The sequence below is a fragment of the Tripterygium wilfordii genome, chromosome 11 (assembly GCF_013401445.1).
Source record: "Tripterygium wilfordii isolate XIE 37 chromosome 11, ASM1340144v1, whole genome shotgun sequence".
Taxonomy (NCBI): domain Eukaryota; kingdom Viridiplantae; phylum Streptophyta; class Magnoliopsida; order Celastrales; family Celastraceae; genus Tripterygium; species Tripterygium wilfordii.
Window position 1 is genome coordinate 2,137,319 of NC_052242.1, and position 6,424 is coordinate 2,143,742.

Here is a 6,424-nt window from a genome sequence, read left to right on the forward strand (position 1 = left end):
CTATTTCAATCCCACAGACTTAGATGGATCGAACTTGCTTTGTTTTCCGTGTTCCTTATATTTATATTAATTTTGTTATGGGCTTGACGCACAACAATTGAAAATATGGATAATCGAGTGTTGCTGGTGTTGGAGAGTGTGCACTAAAGTCAATTATATGATGATTCTTTAGCACATTATATTATCATGGATATTTTATTAATAAAGTTATTTTTAGTTATTGCAATTATTTATATCTGTGTAGTATGAATTATTGTAATAATGTCCCTAGAATATAATGTATATTCTTAAATGTCCATAGCCAAATATTATTGTAAACAGGGATGACAATAATATGTAGAGGCTAATATGTGCTTGATTAATATATGATATTAAGTCAACATGTAGGTACATAAATTGGAGAATTTATGTACTGGATCGACCCACCATGAAATCATTACATGGATCGTGTTATGGATGTCATAAATAATTTCATAGTGATGATTGTGTTTTGTAGTCCTTCGACCTGAGATCACCATTGTTCCCGACATAAGAAATTGTTCATTTTGACACTATCAAACGTTGCCCTTAACAAGGTGGCTATAAAGGTGGTGATCAGGTGTATAAAAAATTATATAGATGGATGTGAGTGATCAAGATGGAATTTGTCCTTCTCATAACTCGGGATTGATATCTAAGTCCTCTTGATTGAATAGAGCTGATAAATGCATGACCATGCTCAAATGAGTTGATATAATGATATCAATGTCATTTGTTTCGATTAGCTTATTCAGGAACCATGAAACATTGATTGAGCTATACGAGGGTGACATATCCATGTCTCGTGTTCAATCAAGATATAGAAGATAAAAGGAATTTACAACACGGTAATGTAGTATCTGATTTTCGTCCGGCCAAAACAAAAAAATACAAAAAAAAAATGAGAAAAAAAAAAACACATTTGTTGTACCTATAAGCCCATAAATATTCCCTTTCTTGGATCCTTAAGCCCACAAATACTCATATCTTAGCTCAATTCATACCAACCCATGTTCAACATTTGTTGGCCCATTTCATAAAGAGCCAATTTGCTTGTGTCCACTACCATCTTGACCAATTTCTTGATTATCATTTGAAAGCCCACCACATGATTTGTCAAAACCATTACCATTTCCACCTATACATATGTACACATATATGTACATCTCTCTTGACATCATTCCATGCATCATCATCATTTTAGTGCAAACTGATGTGCAACAATCCTTTATGCAATGGTGGTGCCTCCATTTACATTCAATGGTGGTGACTCCATTTACATTCAATTGTGGTGAATCCACTTACTTAGTGTAAATTGGTTATTCAATGGTGGTGACTCCACTTATTTTGCCATGGTTGGCCATTCAATGGATGGATAGCTCCTAATTTCCTATAAATAGAGAGCTAGGGGAAAGAGGAAAAGAAAGGAAGGGAAAGACAACATTGAGGGGAACACAAGACAACATGGAAAGAAAAAACACAAGAAAACATTGAAGGGGAGGAGAAAAAGAAAAGAGAGAAAGAAAAGGGGAGAAACCTCTTGCTATCAAGTTCATCAATCATCAAGCCTTCTTGCTATTTGCTACAACAATTTTCTCCAATACAAGCCTCTACAAACAAGCCTCTGTCCGAGATTAGCAGACTGCCTTAAACTTTGAATTTTGATCTGAAATTTTGATATAGTGTTTATTAAGGTGTTGTGACATTGCATATAAAATTTCGTTGCATTTCGACATCATTTGATAGGTGAAATCGGAGTTGAAAAATCTGTGTGCAGTGTGTTGTTTGAAAATCTGTTTTGTGCAAATCTTGATTCTTTGATATTTTGTCATTTCAATTAAGGAAATCATAAGTTGATTCCCTTCATTTGAATTATGGGCTAATATTTATTTTTATATATTTTTATGATTTGTATATATTTTTTATCTTATTATTATTTGGCATGTATATCTTTGTAAATGTAAGTCATGTAATAGGATAGTGGAAAAATAGTGAAAATAGTGTAGAATAGTGTAATTTATATTTATGCATGTTTAAATTGATTAGTATGCATGTGTAGGGGTTTAGTTTTGTCAATCCATCAATTCAATAATCACATTTTTACCAACTTTTCATAAAAATAAATTAATGGATACTACATTAAAGTCAAATAGGAGGAGGACTTGATAAAATTCAGCTTTTGCCTAGACTTTAATTGTGTTATCTTCATTTAAACAAATGATAAATTAATTTATTAGATACTTAAATTAAAGTTCATTAGTAGGAGGACTTGATAACATTCAGCTCCTGCCTAGGCTTTAATTATGTTATCTCTTTAAATTAAAGTATTATTTGTATTCGTAAACACAATGATAAGGACTTGATAAAAATCAGCTTTTGCCTAGACTTTAATTGTGTTATCTTCATTTAAACAAATGATAAATTAATTTATTAGATACTTAAATTAAAGTTCATTAGGAGGAGGACTTGATAACATTCAGCTCCTGCCTAGGCTTTAATTATGTTATCTCTTTAAATTAAAGTATTATTTGTATTCGTAAACACAATAATAAATTAATGGATACTACATTAAAGTCAAATAGGAGGAGGACTTGATAACATTCAGCTCCTACCTAGGCTTTAATTATGTTATTCAACGTATTATTGGTATTCGTAAACACAATGATAAATTAATTTACTAGATACCTGAATTAAGGTTCTTTAGGAGGAGGACTTGATAAAATTCAGCTCCTGCCTAGACTTTAATTATGTTATCTTTTCAAATTAAAATATCATTTATCATCGTAAAGATAATGGTAACTTAATTAAAGTTCATTAGGAGGAGGACTTGATGACATTCAGCTCTTGCCTAGACTTTAATTATGTTGTTTTTTTAAAATAAAAAATATCATCCATATTTGACAAACAAATTTTTAAGAAAAAGCACATATATCAATCCAGGTAACCTTTTAGGGAGTTGTGAGGTGCCTAACACCTTCCTCACACTCAATAGACCCCCTTACCCATTTTTCTGATTCGTAGACCGCATTTTTAGTGTCCAATTACACCCACATCAATTGGTGGCGACTCTAAACAATTTTTTAAAAAACAAAACATTTTTCATCCCTTCATCATCGGTCCACGTCGTGACCCCGGTTACGACAAGTAACATTAGTCACGGTAAAGGTTGAGTCGAAACATTGACTTTCTCGTAATTTGGGTAGCAGTTATATGTTGCTAGACATCACTCACTGCTTGTAATTATAAAATAGGATTTTATAATTACTACCAACATTAAGGGAACCTACAGGGTCGCACACTAAGAATCATAAGCAATACAAAACGTAAAATTCATGAGATGAATTTCATATTTAATGTGAGCATTTTTCAATCCTAGTTGGACTAGGATATTTTGACTTTGGTATTAATAAATTTCTAGAAACCAAGAGAAGTATTTGAGTAGGACTCAAACATTTTTGGAATTCTATTTTATCTCATTTTCTTTATATATATATATGTTAACAAAGAGATATAATTGAAGTGTGGATTCCGTTTTCAATTATTATTATATATAGTCGACGAAAAAAAAGAAGAAAGATTATATGTTTTGTGAAAACATGTAAGTTATACGTGAGTTCTTCCAAGAACAGGCTGAGAGTCTTTCGAAAGGTGTTCTCCTATTTTGCTCACTGTACTGATTCAAGGTGTTGAATCGGATTTGAAGACGGCGGGTTCGTTTCGGTCTAGCAACCGGAGGGCTCGTGAGTTTCGTTCTTGGACGTGAGACGTACACGAAGATTGCATCGTTCGTGTGGATACCGTAGAGGCACAATCAGAAAGTTCGTGTTCGTTGTATGTTTCGACAGTACGAAAGGCGCTACACGGGTAACTATTCTAAACCTATAATCGAATATTGTTTTTAAACAGATCCTCGGATTAGGAATCGAAAATTTTTATTCTTCCGCTGCTTGATCGTTGTTTGATTCCTTTCAGCTGATGCTGTACTTAAAAAGATATATGCTTTTGATCGTGTCAACAATTGTTTTCTTGTTCTGTTCTTGTTCGTAGGAGTGCCAGCCCAACCTGACTGGCTAAATTCATCACCACAACCGTATCGGCTTATGTCTTCGGGAGACTAAATTTTCTTGCAGGGAACTTGGAACTTGGAAGGAGGATCACAGGAGCAAGGATTTGAGCTAGCTTGCTGTTGGGAGTGGGCATCACCGAATAGGGTGGTAAATCGGTGTTGGAGAGATTTCTGACCTCTTTGTATGTATGTTCATTCTAATAATCGTGTATATATAGATGTCGTTGGACGGTCCACCACATTTGAAGCAAGTACCGGTGGGGGAGGAGGTCGTGGTGATGATGGTCTTCGGATTCTACATATTCAGGTAGTGAAATTTGACGAAATTCGGTGATGACCAGCTTTCCTTTCATAGATAACAAAGACGAAAGGGAAATAGGAAAGCGTTAAAATGAAGACACTGCATATTAACTATTTAATATTTAATATCCTAAACCCTAACTAAACAACCCCATCCTCACTTCAGAAACAAGCGAACCTGATCCGGATGATCCTTCGCTTCCTAATCTCCCACCACAGAGCCCGACCATCAACTTCAGGAATACTTTTTGGGGTGTCGTTGGCTATTTCAATCCCTCATACTTAGATGGATCGAACTTGCTTTGTTTTCCGTGTTCCTTATATTTATATTAATTTTGTTATGGGCTTGACGCACAACGATTGAAACTATGGATAATCGAGTGTTGCTGGTGCTGTACTTAAAAAGATATATGCTTTTGATCGTGTCAACAATTGTTTTCTTGTTCTGTTCTAGTAATTTATGATAAAATAAAAATAAAAATCGAATCCTGAAATGAAATACGCACTTTATATTGAGCAAATCTGTAAAACAGATAAAAAAACATGTTTTAGCTATTCAATCCAGACATTATTTTCCTTCGATCACTATAATAACTAAGAAAATGAGAATAAAGGCATATGGGAAACAGCTTGTCAAAAAAAAAAGGCATATGAGAAACAAAAAGATTCATGAATATACTCCTAACGGTTCTACAATGAAATCACCTTTTTAAATTGATGTTACCCCTCACGTATTCATGTAACCTCGGGTTTATCTAGATTCATGAATGTGTATCCTTGGAGAAAAAGTGGTGGTCAAAATGTCAAGGTTGAAATGCTGAACACGAACATAAAGCATTACAAATGCTGAACACGAACATAAAGCATTACAAGAGCATAATCTATATATGCATACAAAAAAAAAAAACTATAATGAAAGGTATTTTAAAATTTTCAGCTGAAAAGAGAAGAAATAAAAACATAAAATCAAATAGAAATAAAAAGTGATGAATTTGTTAAATAATCCTTGTATTTCATGACCGACCTAGTGATGCAGCTACCAATCTGTTTTATATGGAATGGGATCTGTTTTATATGGAATGAGATCGCAAACAAGGGTCTTTTGACTCATGCTCACTAAAAAGGCCATATCTTTCAGCGCAAGTATTTGTTTTGGGCTGACAGCCCTGGTGCTATCGCTATGTTGATAGGCGATTTTTTTGGCCTAAAAAAAGGCCATTTAATGGGTTTTGGGGCACTTTTCATTAATTTGACGTTTTTAGGCGTGTTTTTAGAATTTCCCTGAATGTTTGCTTAATTAATTATTTTCATTATTTCTTATGCCACAACTAGGGTTTTGTTTTACTATTTAAGGTCTTGTAACCTTCTTTGAGAGACATCTTTTATATTGAATTTAAACTAAGAGAGTTTTCTCTTTTCTTACTTTTGTTCAATTTTTGGTGGATAGAGTTAGTAGAAAATGTGTCAATGTGTTTGTATCCTTGTATTGCTTGTTGTTTTACTGCACTTCGTCACCTAGACTTAAACACGAGGAGATGAATTGTGTCCCAAAATTCCAACGAAAATCCCCTTTTACTCAAATTTCACAAAATAATCACAACAAACGCAAGTGATAACATAAACACACACACATATATAATATATATATAAATAAATATCCTAGCATTGCAAGTCGTCTATACTTTGAACGAATTCAATATATGATTAGCAAATGCACTTTGAGCAATATTTGACCAATCGGCTAAGTATAAATCTATACGGCTTTGAAAATCGTTTTTGACTAATACGGTAATACCAAAACAAGTGACCTAAATAACGACATAAATTGATTAATTCGATCGAACAAAGTACCAAAACAAGTAAGCTATAAATTGATTAATTCGAACAAATAGCAAAATATATGAATCACGTATTCAAGAAGGGTAAAATAATGACAATCTCATGCAAATCCAATAATTAATGTTTGAAAACAATTTTGCACACAAAAGATTATAATCGAACAAATTTAAGCAGGTTAGAATATCACTATTGTGTAATAAC